The following is a 24,392-nucleotide window of genomic DNA, read 5'->3' as shown; positions in this document are numbered from 1 at the left end:
AGACAGCTGGCACAAAGGCTTGATGCAAAACCAGTCTTGTTCAACATCTTTGTGGGTGCCATGGACAGAGGCATTGAGTGCACCCTCAGCAAGTTTGCTGATGACACCAAGCTGTGTGGTGCAGCAGACAGGCTGGAGGGAAGGGATCCATCCAGAGGGACCTGGACAGGCTGGAGAGGTGGGCACAAGCTAACCTCATGAGGTTCAACAAGACCAAGTACAAGGTCCTGCAACTGGGTCAGGGCAATCTCAAGCACAAATCCAGGCTGGGCAGTGAGTGGCTGGAGAGCAGCCCTGAGGAGAGGGACTTGGGGGTGCGGGAGGACGAGAAGCTCAACAGGAGCCAGCAGTGTGCACTTGCAGCCCAGAAAGCTAACCAGATCCTGGGCTGCATCAGGAGAAGTGTGGCCAGCAGGGCCAGGGAGGTGATTCCCCTCCTCTACTCTGCTCTGCTGAGACCCTACCTGGAGTACTGCATCCAGTTCTGGAGCCCCTGCTACAAGAAGGATGTGGAGATGCTGGAGTGTGTCCAGAGAAGGGCCACAATGATGACCAAAGGGCTGCAGCAGCTCTGCTATGAGCACAGACTGAAAGAGTTGGGGCTGTGCAGGCTGGAGAAGAGGAGGCTCTGAGGTGACCTTCTTGTGGCCTTCCAGGATCTGAAAGAGGCCTATAAAAAAACTGAGGAGGGACTTTCTAGGCTCTCAGGGAGTGACAGGACTAGGGGGAATGGAGCAAAGCTGGAGGTGGGGAGATTCAGCCTGGACATGAAGAGAAAGTTGTTCAGCATGAGAGTGGTGAGAGCTTGGAATGAGTTGCCCAGGGAGGGTGTTGAGGCCCCATCCCTGGAGGCATTTAAGGCCAGGCTGGATGAGGCTGTGGGCAGCCTGCTCTAGGGTAGGGTGTCCTGGCCCATGGCAGGGGGGGTTGGAACTAGATGATTCTTGTGGTCCCTTCCAATCCTGACTGATCTATAACTTACATGCAAGACATCTCCAAAACTGTGTCTGCTCCTGTGGTCCTATGGTATGCACTCAAAATCAGAGGCAATGCTCTTTTTAACACAAGTTTACTCTTTTTCTTTTCTGCCCCTCCTCCATTTTAATTTTAAGCTAAACTGTTTAAGGATTTTACTTAAAAGGTATATAAGCAGCAGAAAAAACCCCAAATGGTGCAAACATACATATGTGCTTGATTTTAATGCATCCAGATTTCAGACAGTGGCACAGGTGGAGCCAATTCATATTCATCTAATTGTTATGATGCTAAAGTCATTGGCAGCACAGTCCAAAGAACTGGAGTAAGATTTGACATTAATGTTCCTCTACAATAACATGAAAATATGCAAGAGGCACAAACAGCATTAGTGGAAGTGCCATAAACAAAATAAAATCCATTTTCAACAGTTCTGTGACTACTTCTCCTCTGTCCCATCCTTTGCCAGCTATGGCTTCCACACAGGACATACTGTCTGCTTCTCTGGGCTTGTGCTGCACTTAAAGCAGAAAGTGTGCTAACCTTTAAAACATGAACTTTAATTAAGTTCATATAATCATAGAATGTAATTACAGTTAAAATATAAAATGCATATTCCATTGATCATAGAGTCATAGAATCAACGAGGTTGGAAGAGACCTTCAAACATCATCCAGGCCAACCTAGCAACCAGCCCTATCCAGTCAACTAGACCATGGCACTAAGTGCCTCAGCCAGGCTTTGCTTCAACACCTCCAGGAACAGCAACTCCACCACCTCCCTGGGCAGCCCATTCCAATGCCAATCACTCTCTCTGGCAACAACTTCCTCCTAACATCCAGCCTATACTCTCCCCGGCACAACTTGAGACTGTGTCCCCTTGTTCTATTGGTGGTTGCCTGGGAGAAGAGGCCAACCCCCACCTGGCTACAGCCTCCTTTCAGGGAGTTGTAGACAGCAATGAGGTCACCCCTGAGCCTCCTCTTCTCCAGGCTAAACACCCCCAGCTCCCTCAACCTCTCCTCACAGGGCTGTGCTCCAGGCCCCTCACCAGCTTTGTCACCCTTCTCTGGACACGTTCCAGTGTCTCAACATCTCTCTTGAATTGAGGAGCCCAGAACTGGACACAGTACTCAAAGTGTGGCCTGACCAGTGCTGAGTACAGGGGCAGAATCTTCCCTTATCCTGCTGGCCACACTATTGAACTATTTTAGTTATTGCACATGATCATCAAACATGTGTAAGTTCTTTAAAGTATATGAATCTGTTCTCTTTTAAGGTTGAAGTAAGGACTCCTTCCCAAAAGGAAGAGAATTTTTTTAGTTTTTAATATAGAAACCCACAGAACAGGTTTCAAAAAGCTGCAGGTGATACAAGGTAAGTTAATGCTAAAGCTTTTATGTCCCTGAAACCCTCTGTCCACTATCTAACACGGCATAGACGTTTGCTTCTGCCTCCAATTCCTGCCCTACAGGCTCACAGGATGTTAGAGGTTGGAAGGGACCCAAGGAGATCATCCAGTCCAATCCCCCTGCCAGAACAGGACCACACAATCCAGCACAGATCACAGAGGAACACATCCAGACAGGCCTTGAAAGTCTCCAGAGAAGGACACTCCACAACCTCTCTGGGGAGCCTGTCCCAGTGCTCTGTGACCCTTACAGTAAAGAAGTTCCCCCTTGTGTTGAGCTGGAACCTCTTGTGCTGCAACTTACACCCATTGCTCCTTGTCCTATCCCAGGGAGCAAGTGAGCAGAGCCTGTCCCCCAGCTCCTGACGAGCCCTCAGGTGTTTAAGTTGATTAAACCTCCTCTAAGTCTTTTCCAGACTCAAAAGCCCCAGGTCTCTCAGCCTCTTCTCATAAGCCATGCCCTCCAGTCCCGTCATTGTCCTCGTAGCCCTCCACTGGACCCTCTCCAGCAGATCCCTGTCCCTCTTAAACTGGGGAGCCCAAAACTGAGTGCACTATTCAAGATGAGGTCTCACCAGAGCAGAGCAGAGGGGAAGGAATCTCCTTTGATCTGTAAGACACACTCCTCCTAACACACCTCAGGATCCCATCGGCCTTCTTGGCCACAAGGGCACATTGCTGTGCCATGGCTAATTTGTTATCCAATAGCACTTCCAGGTCCCTCTCCACAGAGCTGCTCTCCAGCAGATCACCTCCCAGCCTGTACTGCTGCAGTTTGTTATTCCGCCCCAGGTGCAGGACTCTGCACTTGTCCTTGTTGCACTTCATCTGGTTCCTCTGTGCCCAGCTCTCCAGTCTGTCCAGGTCTCTCTGGATGGCAGCACAGCCTTCAGCTGTCTCAGCCAAGCCTCCCAGCTTGGTGTCATCAGCAAACTTGCTGACAGATACTCTGTGCCCTCATCAATGTCATTGATGATGATGTGGAACAGGACTACCAAGCAGAAGACTCCACAGCTGCTTTGAAATGGAGACATTCATGCACACACACACACACACACACACTCTTGGAGGACATATGTGCAAGGATTAGTATTTGTTAAAAGGTACAAGGTACAGATTGACTGAGAAGGGATTATATAGGGACAATATGCAAAACCCTTTGCCCTCCCTCCCCTCTCCCCAGTTTCACTCAAATAAAGCATGTTAAGTGTAACTGTATCATATTAGCCTCTGAAGAGTCTAAACTCTATCAGTGAGATTGCTTAGCAAGGCTTTACACTGGCATTAGGAACAATCATCTTTTGTACTTCATATTTAAGTCGATTATTTTGTTTCATAACAACTCAACGAACCTGCAGAGCTAAGCCAAATCCTTCATTTCCATGGATGGCTGAAGAACTATGAAATATATATCCCTAGTGATGAAAAGAAATCAAATGCTTTCAAATGACACCATGCCTTTTCAGTGGGGATAAAACTAAAGGCTCAGGGGTGACCTCACTGCTGTCTACAACTACCTGAAGGGACATTGTAGCCAAGTGGGGATTGGTCTCTTCTGCCAGGCAACCACCAACAGAACAAGGGGACACAGTCTCAAGTTGTGCCAGGGGAAATCTAGGCTGGATGTCAGGAGAAAAGTCTTGCCAGAGAGAGTGATTGGCATTGGAATGGGCTGCTCATGGAGGTGGTGAAGTCACCATCCCTGGAGGTGCTCAAGAAAAGCCTGGCTGAGGCACTTGGTGCCATGGTCTAGTTGACTGGCTAGGGCTGGGGCATAGGTTGGACTGGATGGTCTTGGAGGTCTCTTCCAACCTGGTTGATTCTATGATTCTGTGAAAGGTGGGGGAAATGACCTTGTCTTTTCTACTTTCTGGAGAGCCTGGCATGAATACAGAAAAGCACTTAACTCTTGACACCTTGGGCTAACCTGTGAAATAACCCATGAAGAACCACAGACCCACGAGAGAGGTCCAGGAATGCTGGGCCCTTGTTTCCAATGGATTTGTTTCCTGTCAATTAACTTAGGTGAATTGCACTGGAGCTGTTCTGTGAGCACATCTTTCCTCAGCATGGGAGAGGCCAAACCACAAAGGTGCATTATGGATGTACCCCTTTCCTCAAGGGGAAAAGGCATTGGTATTCTACAAATATTCTCTTTCCACTGGTATTCTCCAAAGGAATAAATTCTTCAACACCTGGGCTCAACCTCCAGCTCAAATGATTCAATGATCAACAGCTTTTCTTGGGATATGAAAAATTGTAAGATTCAAACTCAGGCTTTCTTCTAATAGGTACTGGTAGAGTGTTTCTTCCCTTCTCTCTCCAGCTGTTCCCACAGTGGGCACCTAAACATGTGAGTGGAAATTAGATCAGCACAGGCTTATCCTTTAATTTTAACTTAACTTCCTTGGAATCTTTCTTCCTTTCACAAATTCATCTGAAATTGGCCAGCAGATTAATAAAAATGTAGGGGGTAGTAAGACAGAGACATAAGCACACTGACAGAGAGAAACCTAAGAGCTGTTGGCAGACTGGAAATCTCAGGGAACTCATCTGAATATAACCATTCCAGAATCACAGAATCAACCAGGTTGGAAGAGACCTCCAAGACCATCCAGTCCAACCTAGCACCCAGCCCTAGCCAAGCAACTAGACCACGGCACTAAGTGCCTCATCCAGTCCTTTCTTGAAGACCTCCAGGGATGGTGACTCCACCACTTCCCTGGGCAGCCCATTCCAATGCCAATCACTCTCTCTGCCCAACAGCTTCCTCCTAACATCCAGCCTATACTTCCCCTGGCACAACTTGAGACTGTGTCCCCTTGTTCTATTCCTGGTTGCCTGGGAGAAGAGGCCACCCCCTACCTGGCTACAATGTCCCTTCAGGTAGTTGCAGATAGCAATGAGGTCACCCCTGAGCCTCCTCTTCTCTATGCATGACAGTGTCTAGAGACACTATCATGACAACAGACAGCACTGATTTAACTACCACGTTTCCAGCCAGGCTAAAGTCTCAAAGAGACCTAAGAGAGGGTCTTTTTAAGCAGGGTCTTTATGAGGACATTCTTCTTTGAAAAGAAAGAGGAGGGGAAAGTTTCAGATGGATTTAGAGGATTCATTAGCAAGAATTTCAAAGCCTCAGCATTACAGTTAGGAATGATTTGAAAAGTTTTTCAGCTGCCCCAAGTATTAAAAAAAAAGCAGCTATATAGTATGCTCCTCTACTGCTGCCACTTTCAAAACAACCTATGTAACTACAGTTAAAATATAAAATGCATATTCCATTGATCATAGAGTCATAGAATCAACCAGTTTGGAAGAGACCTTCAAGATCATCCAGTCCAACCTAGCACCCAGCCCTATCCTATCAACTAGACCATGGCACAAAGTGCCTCAGCCAGGCTTTTCTTGAACATCTCCAGGGATGATGACTCCAGCACCAACCTGGGCAGCCCATTCCAATGGGAAATCACTCCCTCTGGCAACAACTTCCTCCTAACATCCAGTCTAGACCTCCCCCAGCACAACTTGAGACTGTGTTCCCTTGTGTTGCTGGTTACCTGGCAGAAGAGACCAACTCCCACCTGGCTACTGCCTCGCTTCAGGTAGCTGTAGACAGCAATGAGGTCTGCCCTGAGCCTCCACTTCTCCAGGCCAAACAACTTCAGCTCCCTCAGCCTCTAGAGCAGGGGTCTTCAAACTACAGCCCACGGGCCAGATACAGCCCCCCAGGCTCCTCAATCTGGCCCACCAGTATTTACCGAACACCCCTGCCCCCCCTCTGCTGGGGGTTGGGGGGAAACCAAGCAGCCACTTCCTGACACTTAATCCACTCAGCCTCTGCAGCCCCCAAGCACCTGCTGGGACAGGGCTGGAACCAAACTATAGTCCTGCCCCTGACACTACTGGGCTGGAACCAAACTGTAGTCCAGCCCTGACACTACTGGGCTGGAACCAAACTGTAGTCCAGCCCTGACACTACTGGGCTGGAACCAAACTGTAGTCCAGCCCTGACACTACTGGGCTGGAACCAAACTGTAGTCCAGCCTCTGACACTACTGGGCTGGAACCAAATTATAGTCCAGCCTCTGACACTACTGGGCTGGAACCAAACTATAGTCCTGCCCCTGACACTACTGGGCTGGAACCAAACTATAGTCCAGCCTCTGACACTACTGGGCTGGAACCAAACTATAGTCCTGCCCTGACACTACTGGGCTGGAACCAAACTATAGTCCAGACCCTGACACTACTGGGCTGGAACCAAACTATAGTCCAGCCCTGACACTACTGGGCTGGAACCAAACTATAGTCCTGCCTCTGATACTGCTGGGCTGGAACCAAACTGTAGTCCAGCCCTGACACTACTGGGCTGGAACCAAACTGTAGTCCAGCCTCTGACACTACTGGGCTGGAACCAAATTATAGTCCAGCCTCTGACACTACTGGGCTGGAACCAAACTATAGTCCTGCCCCTGACACTACTGGGCTGGAACCAAACTATAGTCCAGCCCTGACACTACTGGGCTGGAACCAAACTGTAGTCCAGCCCTGACACTACTGGTCTGGAACCAAACTGTAGTCCAGCCCTGACACTACTGGGCTGGAACCAAACTATAGTCCAGCCTCTGACACTACTGGGCTGGAACCAAACTATAGTCCAGCCTCTGACACTACTGGGCTGGAACCAAACTATAGTCCTGCCTCTGATACTGCTGGGCTGGAACCAAACCATAGTGCAGCCCCTGACAGTGTCTGAGGACAGTGACATGGCCCCCTGTTTAAAAAGTTTGAGGACCCCTGCTCTAGAGCCTTGTAGGGCTCTAGAAATCAACTGTGCACACTAATTAGGAATTAGTTGGTGTAACTTCCATACTGTGCCAGGCAAGACCATTTGCAGTCTCCAAGTTTATAGATAATTCCTCCATACCTCTGCACTGTGCCATTGCCTGCTGCACAGATGTGCCCTCAGACCCCTCTCCACAAGCCAACCCTGAAAAATCATACATCACCACATCAGCTCAGGCGTGCAGTCCTTAAAGCTGGAAGCAGCAGACACCTTGCAAACAAGCCCAGCTAGAGGAAGGTGAATATTATAACCCACTGTGAGTAAATGCCTGCATTACAGGTTTTGCCTTTGTAGACACATGCTCCATACTTTCCCAAATACATTGGCTACATGATTTCCACTGGTGTTGCAATAGGAATTACAGACATCTTTGCATGGCATCTCCAAAGGCTTGTTTTTGCTTTTCCTTCTTTGAAGTGCCACTGATTATTTATGAACCACTTGGGACCCATAAGACTTTCCCTCCATAGAGGCCTCTGCATGTAAACTGAAGTCTGTTCCTAGCAACAGATAATTATTACTCATGTGCTCAGTTGAGCCAACATCATGAACAGAAACGGCAGATTTTTATCTGTGGTGAACTAGTCCAAAGGAAGTAGAGCTCCACAATGCAGACTGACTGAAGACCCTCTTCCTTTTTGTTATTAACAAGGATCCCAGCTTATTTCTGACTTAGGAGAATCACAGAATCAACCAGGTTGGAAGAGACCTCCAAGATCATCCAGCCCAACCTAGCACCCAGCCCTATCCAGTCATCTAAACCAAGGCACTAAGTGCCTCATGCAATCTTTTCCTCAACACCTGCAGGGATGGCAGCTCCATCACCTCCCTGGGCAGCCCATTCCAATGCCAATCACTCTCTCTGCCAACAACTTCACCCTAACATCCAGCCTCCAGCACAACTTGAGACTGTGTCTCCTTGTTCTGTTGCTGGTTGCCTGGCAGAAAAGACCAACCTCCACCTGGCTACAGCCTCCCTTCGGGGAGTTGTAGACAGCAATGAGGTCGCCCCTGAGCCTCCTTTTCTCCAGGCTAAACACCCCCAGCTCCCTCAGTCTCTTCTTACAGGGCTGTGTTCCAGGCCTCTCACCTCTGTGCTTTTCTTTGAGAGAAAAAAAAGGGCTTCCATCACTCTGAAGGTGACAGCAAAAAGAAGCTACAGCCTTCTGATCCTATGTAATACCCTGATGGGTATCAGGCAGTCTTCTATTAAGTGGTATTAGAGCACGTGGCATTAGAAAGGCCCTGCACCACCTGACCTGGGATAATGATGAAACAAATCTGGCCTTGGGTGCCCCCAAGGTATCAGTAGCCAGAGATGAAGGAACTGGAAAAGGTCTGAAAAGACTGAAGAACTCTGCTCAGAAAGAACCAAGCCCAGAAAGCATTTAGATCTGCAAGATGTACAGAGACAGAAACAAAGCTATGTCCCACTGCCACAGAAATAGTCTTGTCTCATGAGAGCTGATACACTGGAGCTATGTGGACAAGTAAGGGCTCCACCAAAGAGTAGGAGCTGCAAGACCAAGACATTTCTGGTTTATTTATGACAACCAGCAGCAGTACATTTTTGTTATCCAGGGACTTCCCAGTGATCTATTTATAAATCTTGAAAGCATGCCAGGGCAAGCCTATGAGTATACAAAAGCCACAGACTTTTTAAGGCCAGCAAATGTTGCTGGCTTGTCTTTGATTTACACACCAGCAATACTTCCTGCCACAGAACACAATAGATCTTCTCATGGCCTTAATCAATTTAAAAACGTGGCTAGGAAAGTGTATTTATTGACCTTTTCTTTTTTCTGGGGGGAGTAATATATCAGTCATCCTGGTACAATTACCTTGTCTGGGGACAGAGTGGCTGGAGAGCAGCCAGGAAGAAAGAGATCTGGGGGTACTGGTAGAGAGTAGCTGAAGATGAGCCAGCAGTGTGCCCAGGTGGCCAAGAGAGCCAATGGCATCCTGGCCTGCATCAGGAATGGTGTGGTCAGTAGGACAAAGGAGGTTATTCTCCCCCTGTACTCAGCACTGGTCAGGCCACACCTTGAGTGCTGTGTCCAGTTCTGGGCTCCTCCATTCAAGAGAGATGTTGAGATACTGGAAGGTGTCCAGAGAAGGTCCATGAAGCTGGTGAGAGGGCTGGAGCACAGCCCTGTGAGGAGAGGCTGAGGGAGCTGGGGGTGTGCAGCCTGGAGAAGAGGAGGCTCAGGGCTGACCTCACTGATGTCTACACCTCTCTGAAGGGAGGTTGTAGCCAGGTGGGGTTGGTCTCTTCTGCCAGGCAAGCAGCAACAGAACAAGGGGACACAGTCTCAAGTTATGCCAGGGGAGGTCTAGGCTGGATGTTAGGAGGAAGTTGTTGGCAGAGAGAGTGATTGGCATTGGAATGGGCTGCCCAGGGAGGTGGTGGAGTCACCATTCCCGGAGCTGTTGAAGCAAAGCCTGTCTGAGGCACTTAGTGCCATGGTCTGGTTGATTGGATAGGGCTGGGTGCTAGGTTGGACTGGATGACCTTGGAGGTCTCTTCCAGCCTGGTTGACTCTATGATTATACAGTCTGAAAACTGCATTCACTCCATGCTGTTGTTAACACACGCACACACAAATGCTTTTATTAACAGAACTGCACCTTAGAATCATAGAATCAACCAGGTTGGAAGAGACCTCCAAGCTCATCCAGTCCAACCTAGCACCCAGCCCCAGCCAGTCAACTAGACCATGTTCACACATGGACAAAATCTGGTCTCTGGAGGTGCAAATACATTTGTTTGTCCTCAGAGTAGGAACCTGTCCAACACTGGCCTATTCCCATGTGAAAATGCAGTATGACAGCAAACTTACTCAAGTTGGAGGAAAGATTCATTTCTCAACTGGTTTTCAAGTTTTCCTACATCATTAATAAAATCCAGAATCACTCAGAACTCAAAATCACAGTTGTTACTGTAAAAAGGGAGCGCAACAAATGCCTGGATATGCTCAGAAGGCTGATGCCATGCTCCTTGATCACTCCAGGGTACACTACCATGGAGAAAGCTAGAAATACTATGGGACTTCATGGCTCTATCAAAATCAAGGTGTGATGGTTTGGGTGTTCCCCATTCCCCCACACTTTGGAAATCACCCAGACTATTCTCAGCCAGCTCTGGGAATTTGAATGAAGCTTATATTTACAACTTAGCAGAATATACAAGCAGATATTTACAGTATAGACAGAAATAGACAAGGTAAAAGGTAATACAGAAACACAACAGCCATCCCAGAAACCTGAGTCCCCAGGAGGGGCTCCTGGCTGCCTCTTCAGCTTCTCCTCCCCCCACAACCTTACCCCAGTCCCAAGGAAGAATGGAGGTTCAGCCAGGGGGGTTAGGAAGCAAAGTGGATTAGTCAGAAAAATGGCAGAGAAACAGAGGGTGAGGTTAGAGAGAGATGCAGCTCAGAGCTCCCCAGCAGGAGTAGTCCCTTATCTAGGTTTTAATTCTTGTTCTTATACATCTCAGCAAGCCTTTGAGGGAAGTAGACATCACCATCATTTTCCTTTCACAGCCTGTAGAATCATAGAATCAACCAGGTTGGAAGAGACCTCCAAGATCATCCAGTCCAACCTAGCACCCAGCCCTAACCAATCAACTAGACCATGGCACTGAGTGCCTCATCCAGTCTTTTCTTGAAGACCCCCAGGGACGGTGCCTCCACCACCTCCCTGGGCAGCCCATTCCAATGGGAATGTAATCTAGTCCTTCTCACCAAAACATTCTAGCCAGCTTCAAACTAGCACACAAGGGTATAGATGACAACTCATCTTCAAAACACAGACCATAAGAACATCCCAGCCCAAGTCTACATGTGCAATGCCCAGAAGCCTCAAATTCTGTGCAAAATGCCATGTCATTTATACAGCATATTGCTGCAGGGCCAGAATGGAAAAGCCTTTCCAAAGCAGAAGCCAATCCCATGCTTCCCTGCTGCCTATCGTCCCAGCAAGGCTGCAGGCTCAAGGCCACTTCCCACAGACAACAACGCTGCAGGCAGAGGCTATCATAAAAACAACAGGAGAAGCCCAGCCTGGTGCAAGATCCATACTGTATCTCCAGTGTATAAACACGACCTCTTCCTACCCACCTGGTTAAGGAGGAAAGCATGCAACGAGATGACAATAGCTGTCCTTTCACTCCTAAGAGCCCTGCTCCATCTTCACAGGAAAACTTCCTCTACCTGGCCCCTTTCCCCCAGCTACCTGGGCTCAGACAAGTCTGGTAATCAGGCACGGCACTGAGTAGCCATGCTCTGCCTGACCTCTTCTCAGCAAGGAGAAGGCTGCAGCATGGCCACAGCTGCCCCGGTGCTGCAGGGCACAAACAGACCTCTAACCTATAGGCACTGCAGTTCCCAGCACAGAAGTGCAGGGCTACAGTTATTCATATCGTTCCTCACAGCTCAGGAAGGGAAAGGAAGGGAAAGGAAGGGAAAGGAAGGGAAAGGAAGGGAAAGGAAGGGAAAGGAAGGGAAAGGAAGGGAAAGGAAGGGAAAGGAAGGGAAAGGAAGGGAAAGGAAGGGAAAGGAAGGGAAAGGAAGGGAAAGGAAGGGAAAGGAAGGGAAAGGAAGGGAAAGGAAGGGAAAGGAAGGGAAAGGAAGGGAAAGGAAGGGAAAGGAAGGGAAAGGAAATCACTTGCAATCTGAGCAAGCTTAATTCTCATCCAGGGGAAAAAAAATGGACAACAGTGCCTGCTTTAACCAAGAAAGAAGCACTACAAGAAGCTCTCTATTTTTGTTTTTCCCTATGTTTGTTTTTTCTTTCCCCTGGACTGCACCTGAAATTCTTTGGTTTGTGTTTTAATAGAGACTCATAGCCACTTTCCCATCAACACAGGCACCACTTGGCATGGTGTAAAAGGTATCTTAAACAGCAGGATACAATAACTACACCTGCTTCATATTAATAACATGATACGAATGAGAATCAGGTTCCTAGTGATATTTTGCCTTTGAAGGAACACAAATGTTCCCTTTCCACTGCCCTCTTAATTCACTTTTGCCCCAAATGAAGGCAACAGTCAAATGGTTAACAAACAGATTATTCTGTGGAATGAAGCAATAAAAGGCCTGCAGTTTCTCAATTAAGGTTCTTTTCCAATTAATTTCTCATATAATACAGCTGCTCCTGTTCAAAAACACCTTCCTGAAGGGCAGTAACCTGCTCTTCCAAGAAAGGAAGAAAGCAGCAAGGTAAAGATAGAGGCAATCTAAACACAGGACTTTTACTCAAGCACAAACTTGTTCTTACTGAGCAGAATCACTAGAAGTGGCAGCGCAGTGTTTGCACAACAGATCTCTGCAGACAGAGCCACTGATGGTGTCAGGAAAAGGGAGGAAAGTGAATGCAGTGTGCATCAGGGAGCCAAAACAGAAAGGGCATGTCTCATGCTAAACCTATCTGCTTTGGCAGTATTCCTGTAAAGATCACCAACTTGTTTTGATCACTAAATATAGCAGGGAAAAGGAATCTACTGCAAGTAGCTCTCTCCAGCAGCGCCTGCTGTTCTGTGCAGGCAGAAGGAAAACACAAAAGAGGTATTTGTCAAGAAAATAACAAATGAAGCTTGCCAATTTTGAAGGGCAGATTACTATTTAAATGATGAATCCTTGCCTGACAGCTGCGAATTCATCAGCTGCTCTCTCAAGCATGTCCAATTGATGCTACAGCAACACAACCAACCACTCTTCCCCTAAAACACCTCCACTCTGACCTGAAGGGACTACCTCCCCATAAATCAAGCTTTTCAGGCCCATATAATTCTTCTAGTTGAAAATTCTCCCCAATGTGCAATTCAGAGTCTTTGAGGATTGGTTTTACACCCTTCTGTCCCACGCAGTTCCAGGTCTGTGGGCAAAGCAGCCTTTCTCTAAGCGCCTCCTGCATGTTCACATGGCTCTGGTAGTTTTGTACACATGAAACAGATCTTTTGACAGTGCTGTCTCCCACACTGACTGTGCACGACCCTCTGCTGCAGAAGAAAAGCACTCAGGCAATTCAGCAGAGCCTCTGCACTGCTACACTAAGTGAAACAGTGCTTAAAACAAATAAAATGTCTTTCTCTTTGATTTCAAAGAATTAGTAGCTTTAGAGAAAAAAACAACAACAACAAATCCACCACTAACAAACAACACAGAAACCTAAATCTCTGATCTATAGCATAGTTTTGAGCCTATAGAATAACTTCAGAGGTGGCGTCATCGTCCCTGAAGCTGTTCAAGAAAAGACTGGATGAGGCACTTAGTGTCACGGTCTAGATGACTGGATAGGGCTGGGTGGTGCTAGGTTGGACTGGATGATCTTGGAGGTCTCTTCCAACCTGGTTCATTTTGTGATTCTATGATTGTAGCCAGGTGGGGGTTGGTCTCTTCAGCCAGGCAACCAGCAACAGAACAAGGGGACACAGTCTCAAGTTGTGCCAGGGGAGGTCTAGGCTGGATGTTAGGAGGAAGTTGTTGACAGAGAGAGTGATTGGCATTGGAATGGGCTGCCCAGGGAGGAGGTGGAGGAACCGTCCCTGGAGGTATTCAAGACAAGCCTGGCTGAGGCACTTAGTGCCATGGTCTAGATGACTGGATAGGGCTGGGAGATAGGTTGGACTGGATGATCTTGGAGGTCTCTTCCAACCTGGTTCATTTTGTGATTGTATGATTCTAAGGAAAGACTGGATGGGGCACTCAGTGCCAGGGTCTAGTTGACTGGACAGGGCTGGGTGATAAGTTGGACCAGCTGATCTTGGAGGTCTCTTGCAACTTGGTTGATTCTATGATGTAAAGAGGAACCTCCTAGAATAAACTGTTCTCACTGTACCAAATAAAAAAAGCTATACAGTTGCAATTGCAAGGCCAAGGTCTCCAAATCAGAAAAAGCTCAGGCTAAAGGATGCCTTCTGAAGCTCATTCAATCCCCTTCTGTAGCTCATATGTTCCCCTTCTGTACATGCAAGATGACATTCTGTGATTCTATGACAGTCTCCTCATCAGTGTCTGAATCACCAAACTGTCCTGGCTGGTTTCTTTGAGAGCTGAGATTTCTTACAAAACAGAACAAATACCTGTGAGCCCCACCTGCATCTCCCTCACTGAAAGGCTGCAATATTACTAACACATATGTTACTTAAAGACAAGTTCAGTCATGCAACAGAGAACATATATTGTGTAAGGAGAGCTCCCATAACATGCTCTCGCATCCCAGGCAGCCACAGCAAGGCCACAGCCAAGCAGGTGAGGTAAGCCGAGAGCCACGCTGGCCACCTGAGCCAATTCCAGCCCACTGGGGCATGTTTCTGTACAGTCTGCAGAGCCACACCTTTCCAGCAAGGGGATGTGACTGCCAGCGCCAGCTCTTGGAACAGGATGTGCTCCAATTTCCTTACAATCCCCATGCTGGCTTTCGCTACAGTAACCTCCTGCACTGGCTTCTCTGAAAATTCTTGCAAGAAGAAACATGTTCAGAGTCACTTCAAGCCTTTCAAAGGCGAAGCTTTCATTCACAAACTACATCAGTAAAGTCATGCCAAGTCTACCTGCAGCACTAGAAAGGCACAACTTCTCGGCAGGAACAGCATTTGCTCACATCTATGATGCACAAATATCTGCTTCCTACCCCACAGGAGCTGCTGAGCTGCTCTGGACACAGAGCTATGAAGAAAATTCAGATTTTTCACTCCTCTGAAACAAAGCTGCTCTTGCTTCCCTCTTACAATAACAAGCTCTGCTTTCTCCATCCCAGGGGTATTTCGTCACTGACATCCCACCCAGTTCTGCTAAGAAACAACACTGTTAAGAAGCTATCAGGCACTTTTTTTTTTTGCTTTAAAAAATACACCCCAAATAACCCTAAACCTCTCAGTCTGCTAACTGTGAAAACAATCCTTACAGTCCAAGTGGCTGATAAAGCAAGAGGACAATACTAGGAAATACCTGGAATTGATCTTTGATGTTTATTTTTGAGACTGGCTTTTCTCCCAGCTCTTAATAGTTTGCTCCTTCCCTCCTCTCCTCAGTTATTCCCTCTGGTATCAAACCAATCAGTTTCACCTCTTGAGTTCACCCATAGATTCTCTAATCAGAACTACAGGAAGCAATCTATGGCTTGGACAGGACATTCTATTTCACAGCTATCATATTCTTTCTCACCTATCAAAGAAAGACAGAACACTCTGGTGTTCTTCTGAAATCCAAAGTCCACAGGATCCATTTAAACACTTGGTTTTTCTCTGTCCTTCGTATCCTGCTATACAAGCAAATTCCTGCAACAAATTCTCCCCCCTACACAATCAGCTCATTTAGCAAATGAAGTCTTTCTGTCGTAAACTACTTCTCCACACAGCAGAAATTTTACCCCTATCATACCTGGTTTACCTGTGCAGGTAAGTGTGGCCTTTTTGCAGAAGAGCATGATTACCTTCTTTCAAAACCACTAACACAGAGGTGGCAGCAACAACACCTCAGAGCAGACCAAGTCAGTTCTCTGCAACTCCAAAGCTCCTAGAGCCTGGCATTGAGACACACATTGTATGTTTTGGACACGTCAGTTTAAAGAGCCTCTGGACATCATCAGAATATGACTCAATAATCATACATGCTCTTAGGGCACTGCAAGCCTAAAGTGAAGCACATTCACACCTTCAAAGTTTAACCATCTGCTGCAGATGAAAAGCACACTTAGAACGATCCACACCAGCCCAGCAGACACACAATAATTCAACTATCTGCCTCAATTGTGGATTTCTGAAGATAAAAGGCAGGGAATGAAAGATGAGTGACAGCCTACATAATTTTATGAAGAGTTTTCACCAAAAGGAAGTTAACAAGCACTGTCCACCACCAAGCACTAAGCAGGGGATTCTGCTCCAGGGAGGGCAGGAGACTGCAAGGCAGCTATCAGGAGCAAGGGCAGGGGAAGGAACGCACCTCTGGGAGCTTGCAATCATCTGCATTGCTTCCACCTCTGTGCAGCCTTGAAAAAAGCCACTTTGCAAATCCCCTTTGGCCTCTTATTTATAGCAGAAGATTGTCTGGCACTGTTGGTCAAGCCCAAAGCTTTTCTGAAGCCAGTGAGTGACTAGGGGAAGAGGAAGGCTTTGAACTGGTCGTTGCTGTCTGCTCTACAATCTCAGGTAAAGCACTCCAGGCACACTGCCTTACACTGTGCCAGCTACACAGACGCCAAGTCTGGTAGAAATGACCTCACTGGGAGCCCTCCTTAGAATCTCTGCTGGGAAATGAGACACTTTGGACAAGATTCAGCTCTCCTGACATTGAACAGCTACAGGGGAGATGCCTTCATGTGCATTCATTGTTTGAACTCTGCAGAAACAATGGAGAGAAACAGGCACTTTTAGGGTAGTTTGTCCAAAGTATTTTTAGATGTCCAGTGCAGTGTGGATGAATCACAGCCCAAAAGTGTTTACTCCTCTCTGCTGACTACAAAAGGAGGCTGGATAACTGTTTTTCATGCACATAGATATGCTGTAGCTTGGTAAAATGAATCTCACCCTTTTAACTTGGAAGAAAGCAAGTAAGCAAAGAATCATCACTCTCAGCTTCCATGTGAGAGGGTCTCCACCAAAGATATATTGTGCAAGCACTCCTGCTTCCCTTCCTTGAAAATACCTTGCAGCTACACAGTATGCAACTACCTGCACCAAGAGGGCTTGGCTTTGCTGGAAGAGCTTCATTTAGTCATTGAACTTGAAGCTTTCATCATGTAGTCCTACAACCAAAACTTTGTATTGTCCACTAAGCTTCCAAGAAGCAGGACATGCTGCCTCAGGAGCAGCTTTTGTTTCTCTCCCTACATCATTTAGGTGGTTATTAACAACAAAAACCAATCCAATACTAAACAGAGGTCTCACTAATGCAAAGCAAACTGACTCCACTTCTCAAGTATCTTTGTAGGTACTTTATGGCCAGCTGAAGACCAACAAGGCATGTTCAGCAACATATTCTTTCCCCTCTCTGCCTCACTGTTCCACTGCATCATTCACCAGGTTCTTGTCTTTCCCCTGGCAATCAATAGGCCAAAAGATTCAACAAGCAAAACTTTTCTCTGTAAACTCCACATTTCTGCCTCCTCCCTGCACTTCCACAGAAGTAATTACAAGTGCTTTGTTTTCCATCTCAATTGTAATTTCCTCCAATACAACTTTCAGCCCATGTCTTAAAGCTCAAATAACTAATACCACTCTTTTCTCTTCTTCCCCATTCCTGGCCACAAACAGCAGTGCTGGTATCAGGGTCAGCAATTCCTTAAAAAAAAAACCTCAAGCCAATCTGTGCATCTGCATTGTACTTGGAGTTATCAGCAGGCTGCAGGAAGGTTAGAAAGCAAAATACGCCTCCTAACAAGAAGCCACAGACTGAAGTTAAAACCAGAATCAAAACTCTGACCCATTTCCCCTCCTATGGGGAGATAACAGCCTGCTCAGCACCAGCCCTTTTCCTCAGCACAGCTTTCTGCTCCCTTCCTGTGGGCACAGATGAGCTAAATGGTAGTTTTCCCCCATTCCCTCTGTCTTCTGTCCTTGTCCTGGCCCTTTACCAACTCCACAGATGCAACTTGCCTCATCTCCTGCTGTGCAGACTTTAGGTGATCTATAGAGGTTGTCTCTTTGTATCCTAACACTGGGGCTTGTGTGTAAACGGTGAAAGTTGCAGGAAGCTGGCTGGTACATGGAGACACTGTTTAGCCTTCTCATCTCCACTCCGCAATCCCTTTGCAGACAAAACACTCCAGACATTGCCCATCCTGGCACTATCCCAAGCCCAAATACATTTAGCCTTCGCAGTGACTACTTGCTGCTGATGCCCTTCATCTTACACAGGGTGTGAGGCAATTCAGGATGGGTAGGCAGTCAAATCCTGTGGGTAACAGACACTGTATTTTTTGATTCATAGCCATGTAAGTATAATGTCCTGCTCCTCCAAGGAAAGCTGCATATCTGCACCCAAGTGCGGTGAATGAAGCCTGCCCCTTAGCGTGGATGTACCAACTGTACTCCCAGACATACATTCATGCTCCAGACCAACTCAGTCACATCAGCTGAAGTAGAAAACTCTCCCTTTCATAGAATCATAGAATCAACCAGGTTGGAGGAGACCTCCAAGATCACCCAGTCCAACCTAGCACCCAGCCCTATCCAATCAACCAGACCATGGCACTAAGTGCCTCAGCCAGGCTTTTCTTGAACACCCCCAGGGACGGTGCCTCCACCACCTCCCTGGGCAGCCCATTCCAATGCCAATCACTCTCTCTGGGAAGAACTTCCTCCTAACATCCAGCCTAGACCTACCCTGGCACAACTTGAGACTGTGTCCCCTTGTTCTATTGCTGGTTGCCTGGGAGAAGAGGCCACCCCCCACCTGGCTACAATGCCCCTTCAGGTAGTTGTAGACAGTAATAAGATCACCCCTGAGCCTCCTCTTCTCTAGGCTAAACACCCCCAGCTCCCTCAACCTCTCCTCATAGGATTTGTGCTCCAGGCCCCTCACCAGCTTTGTTGCCCTTCTCTGGACATGTTCCAGCACCTCAAAATCTTTCTTGAATTGAGGAGCCCAGAACTGGACACAGTACTCAAGGTGTGGTCTGACCAGTGCTGAGTACAGGGGAAGAATAACCTCCCTTGACCTACTGGCCACACTGTTCCTGATGCAGGCCAGGATGCCATTGGCTCTCTTGGCCACCTTGGCACACTGCTGGCTCATCTTCAGCTTACTATCTATCAGTACCCCCAGGTCCCTTTCCTCCTGACTGCTCTCCAGCCACTCAGTCCCCAGCCTATAGCACTGCTTGGGTCACAGATCCCACCAGTGAGCACAGACAGCAAAATCAGATCAACCTGATCATCCAGTGGCTATGTGGCCAGTTACAAGAGTCTTCCACCTATACCAGCCAGGGATGAAATTCGGGCAAAGGAAGGTTAGGGGAGAGGTGTATGAAATGTCATCTTCTCTTTAATTGCAGCTTATGGATCCATCCCCAAAGCATTACTCATAAAGCACTTCACACATGTAATCCCACCACCTAATCTGACTACCTGACTACAAACTACCTGACTAATCTGACTACAAACAGGCATGTTGCTAGGAGTGGGTCCTTGCCATCACTGTCTACATTTCCAGCACTTGTCCATGGCTACATCCTCTCACACATCTAAAAGTCCTGTGACAGTTCCAAAATAAACTGTGGGAAAGATGGGTTAAGCATGGTGGCACACACAGCCCATTCCTTCAATGGGAGAAACAACACAACCCATTGCAACCTGATAGGTGCTCTCCCATGCTGCCAGATCATGTTGGGGAAACACTTCAGTTGTGGTAAGCCAGAGATAAGCATCTCTCTGCACAAACACACAAAAAGCATCTCAGCTGGTAGACTTTTAAAACCAGTGTTTATTGGGCCCCAGGGAAGAAAAAGAATTGGGTAAGTGGACTGAAAGGCACAGCTTCTCTAGGAAGAGTCTGGATTGCATCCCTCCATACAAACCCAGCCATTGAGAGCCCAGGTCTAAAACAGAGAAGCAGTTGCTAAGAAAGCAGCGCTGCAAACAGATGTCAGGGGATGATTCATGGAGTAAGGGCATATCCCTGTACTACTGATAAACCAAAATGAATGAGGCTCTTTATACCTGATCTTCCAAGCTGTGCTTTTTCATGCTCTCCTTGGGTTGTTTGTTTTTTTTTTTTTCTTTAATTCATTTCTATATTCAGGCAGTGAGGAAACTGAGTGGAGCTAAATTCACTGCTTATGGAATTAATTACTGGTAAAGCAGTTTTACAACACTTAGAATGAAGTCAGTAAAAAGGCTAAACTGTGGCACATTTTGCCCCCTGAAGCAAAACAGTTCTCTCCTGCAACGAGAAGCAACTTTGCAGGAAAGCCTATCATAAGAAGTAACAAAACTCACAGTTGAAAGCTGCAAAGGAACAAACAGTAAAGATTGCTTTTCTTTTGTTACTTTCCCTTATGCCACAAAACTTCACAATCCAGGAGATAAAGCATTTTCAACCTATTAGATCATTAGCCAGTAGAGCATGCTGCTTCTTGAATTACTTCATTGTGTCTGTGCTCAAAATCTCTGCCCAACTAATAAATAAAAAATAGCTATCAGACTATGGCACTGCCTGAGTGCTATGACACAAAGTTCTCATTCATTTTAATGAAGATTTCCTCAGATTTTACTGGAGGGGAAAAAAAAAGTACCCCTCATAAACCATCATGCTGATATAAAGAATTATAGCAATGACACTTAAAATACAGTTTCCTGAGGTTACTGTAAAGAACTGTTTAAATTAAGGAATTAGAGTAAAAAGGTAATTATCACTCATTAGACTGGAACAGGCTGTCCATGTGGTGGAGTCTTCATCTCAGGAGTCATTCCAAACCTGCCTGGACATTGTTCTGTGCAATCTGCTCTAGGTAAACCTGCTGTGGTGGGGACTGGACTACATGATCTCCAGAAGTCACTTCCAATTCCTATCATTCTGTGATTATGCTTCATTATGGAAAAGGGGGGAACAAACATCATTTATACACTTCTGAACACATGTGTGTGCAGCATGTGGCACTCCAGGAGGGCTCAAACCCTGCCATGCCACACATTGTACAGGATGATGCATTTACTGTGATCACCACTAATTTTTCATCATCCCTTCACACTCCTGCGTGCCATAGTCCCACCCCTCTCTGCTTCAACTTGTACCCACTGCCATTGCTGGCAGATGCTGGGGCTTCTGCTGCCCTGCCGCTGCATGCTTACCCCCCACTACCCTGTCCCTTCCCACTTCGAAATCAATTATTTAGGCTGCCCTGATTTCAACACGAGGTGGTTGTACGAGTGCCTGCAGGCTGGAGGACACCGTTCTTGCAGGCAGCATTAACAGCCACCATTGTGTTCCTTCTTGGAGCTATGAACCCACCCCAGAAGTGGCTGAACACCGTGACTCAGCCAAGTGCCGGAGGCCACTCGTGTCCCTTCCGCAGGCACTGCATTTCAGAGGTATAAAGAGACGCACTCGCATAGCTCCGGTTCGCTCAGCCTGACCAGCTGTCCCAGTAACTATCCAAGACCCTGCACACAGCACTTACAACTTTGTCTGTCTGTCCTGTGACAAGAGATCGCCCTGAAAACTCAGGCGGAGGAAAACATGGGAACGACAGAAAGAGGCAGGGAAGACAAACGGGACACAAAGCACCCTGAAACGGGGAAGCAGAGGTGTGAGGAACACACAGTCACCGGTTGTTGACAAAGGTTATGAGAAGCTCTCAAACGTGCCCAAATTTTTCCCCTGCACATCCTGAGTAACTGAAGGAGCGCACAACTATTCTACCTCCCACTTTCTGCACCCGTTTTCTGGCCACATGGAGAAGAGCAAGTTTTCGGGGGGGACAGGCAAAGAACTGAATCTGGTTTCAGCCTTGGGGGTGAAAGGAGGACAGAGAGCTTTCCCTTCAGGCCATACACAGGCAGCAGCTGACACAAATCAGCACCAAGTTACACACCGAGAGCCGCACATAGCACATCCCATGGGTCTCAGTAACACAGATCCGCAACAGCTCGGAGAGGAGACAGGAGACTGCCAGGAGTCCTTGAAAGATGGGAGGGAGGATGGCATACAGGGGAGGAAAGGTGAGAGGGAGGATGGCATGCAAGGGGCGGGGGGGGAAGAGAAAGGAGCCCGTCTACAGTGGGAAGAACGCAAAGTGCGAGCTCGCAGCAGGCAGTGTTTTATTCAGGGCAGCAGCAACAGCGACCTGGCACTGATAAAAGAGCAACTGAAGAAGTGCTGGAACCTCCTGCAGCCCTTCGAGAAAGTAGTTACTGCTTTTCCCTCCGCTGGGACTTGTGTCTGAATCACTACCCACCGTCAGCTTCCAAACCTCTAACGCAACACTTAACGACTCCCTAAGCGATAACGAGGGCAGCCCTGGCAAGACGCGGAGTCGCCGGGAAGTGCCGTCCACCTGCACGCCCCCACTGTGTGCTCTCTCTCCCTGGGGGCCCACCCCACCCCAAAAGGAGCCGGCTCAGGCTTCCAGCCGGGAAAACTCTCCCGGCCGGACATCGGCAGGGCCCGGCAGAGGCGGGAGTTCCCACAACACCCAGCTCCGTGCTCCCCCCGCTCCGCAGAGTGAACTCCCGCCGCTGCCCCGGAGCTGTTTCCTCCCTTTTCTCGGCTAAAGGCTTGGCAGAGGGGGTCAACCCGGTCCGGCAGAGGGGGAGACCAGCTCCGGGAGCGAGTTCTCTCCGCGCCCCCCATGCAGCAGCGTCCCGCGGGGGGCGCGGGCGGTGCCGAAGGTGAAGCCGGCACCGAGGGAACAAAGGCGGCAGCGGCGGCGGGGAACAAAGAGCGGCAGGTACCACCGCGGTGGAGGAACGGAACGGAACGGAGCGGCGCGGAGCCGGGCGGGGCGGTGGCACCGGCGGGCCGGGACTGGGGACAGTGGGGCTGGAACTGGGCCGGGCCGGGCCGCAACTTCCCGCGGGCAGCTCCCAGCGGAGCAGACTCACCGAAGGCGCAGTCCCGGCATCGGCGGCGGGCGCGGGTAGTGGCGGTGGCGGGGAGGGTGGGAGGAGGAGTAGGAGGGACCGGCCGCTGCCAGCGAGCGAGCGAGCGAAGGCGTTCCCCACCCGCCGGCGGGAAGGCGGCGCGGCCACGGCCCCCGCAGCCCGGCCCGGCCGGGGCTCCTCCTCCACCAGCCGCGGCGGGAGAACTCGGCCTGCTGCGGTGGGGGGAACCTTCCCGGGGCGGAGCGGTTTCCGCCTCCCGCAGCTGGGTCTGGCCGCACAGCTTTGGCACCCTCCCAGCTGCCCGAGCCCCCCGGCTAACGCCTGGCTCTGATGTGCCGTGAGATGCCCCAGCCAGAGTCCAGGCGACGGTCCCCTGATCCCAGCAGGCGTCGTTTTCGCGCCTGGGAGTTCCCCGGTGTTTTCCGTCCCAGAACGAATAGGTACGACGCTGCTAATCCCAGAGCTTGGAGACGGCTCCGCCAGGCCACAAGTTCTGTGTTTGCCCATGGGCTCTGGTTGTGCTGGAATATCTGCTTGATACAAAGACCGTTCTCTGGTCTGGGAAGACCGGGGGACACAGCTAACAGAAATAAAACACTTTCGTGGTGTGCAGCATTCCCAAATCGAATGCAGAAGATCAGGAATACAAGTGGACAAAAACTGGAGACGTTTCCAGTTCCTGCACGTCCTCCATCACCCTCCCCGAGCTCAGTTCTCTTTGCCTCACGCACAGATCCCAGGCACAAGCTGCCTTCCAGGTCCAAGCTCTTTCCTTGGCTCCAGGGACAGCATCACCTGGCTTTTTGCCCAGCCAGAACACTGACAGGGTAACTGGGGGGGCACTTAGATGAATTAGGGTTTGGGGTTTTTTTCAGAGCTTCAGACGAGGGAGTTTGGCAGAAGGGCAGGAAGGAATTCCTTAGATTTGTTGCGTTTGATAGTGGATAGCTTTTGGCTGTAAACTTCAAAAAGCAAGAAGATACAAATATTGAGGCTGTGGTTTGTTTTGCTCACCCAGAGGTCAGCCAGTTAGCTAAATAAAAATGTAACTTTCCGAAGACCACTTCCTGCCAGTGCTGATGCATCGAATTTCTCCCCAGTCTGTGCTGATAAAACATCAACTCACTTCAGAAACTGGAAATAAGCGAGCCCTTGTGTTTGAAGGCTACAAAGCCAAATATATCCACTTACTCAAGCTTCTCTTTATACCCACAGATGTGTCTAAGCAAACTGCCAGATCTGGGCCCCTGCTTTTCTGTAAGCACGCTTTTTTTTCTATTCCAAGCAAAAGTGCATCTTTTTGAGTGCTATTGCAGGTGTACTCTGAGAATGTAATGTCTTGCAGAAGCACCAAAGCTGGTTGCAACCTGACTGCCCTGCCTTGGCAAACATCTCAACTCATGCTGTCCTCGCAACAAATCAACTAGAGAATGCTCTTTGTGTACTTTTCTACTTGTTTTATTGAGGATAAATTAGTGTTTGTATAGTCACAACGTTGTCTTTGCTGCTCCATGGACACAGTTGAAGGCAACTCAGTTGTGTTGTAGTCTCCTAGCTTCTCTGTAACCTATATCTTCAAAGTGAAACAAGCATTTCTGACTGATTTAGTGCCA

At 48.4% G+C, this 24,392-nt stretch overlaps 1 protein-coding gene across 1 annotated transcript in view; it reads right to left on the bottom strand.

The window, feature by feature from the left end:
* Nucleotides 1-22,834, bottom strand: part of LOC135182850 (nesprin-2-like) — a 277,205-nt gene extending 254,371 nt beyond the window's left edge. The window contains exon 1 of the mRNA XM_064157392.1: nt 22,780-22,834. The gene's annotated coding sequence lies outside the window, so the exon portion shown is untranslated. The remainder of the gene's footprint in view (nt 1-22,779) is intronic.
* Nucleotides 22,835-24,392: the final 1,558 nt, after the last annotated feature.

Source organism: Pogoniulus pusillus, chromosome 1 (assembly GCF_015220805.1).
Source record: "Pogoniulus pusillus isolate bPogPus1 chromosome 1, bPogPus1.pri, whole genome shotgun sequence".
Lineage (NCBI taxonomy): Eukaryota > Metazoa > Chordata > Aves > Piciformes > Lybiidae > Pogoniulus > Pogoniulus pusillus.
The sequence above is the reverse complement of the archived record's forward strand: the minus strand, read 5'-3'. Positions and strand labels throughout refer to the sequence as shown.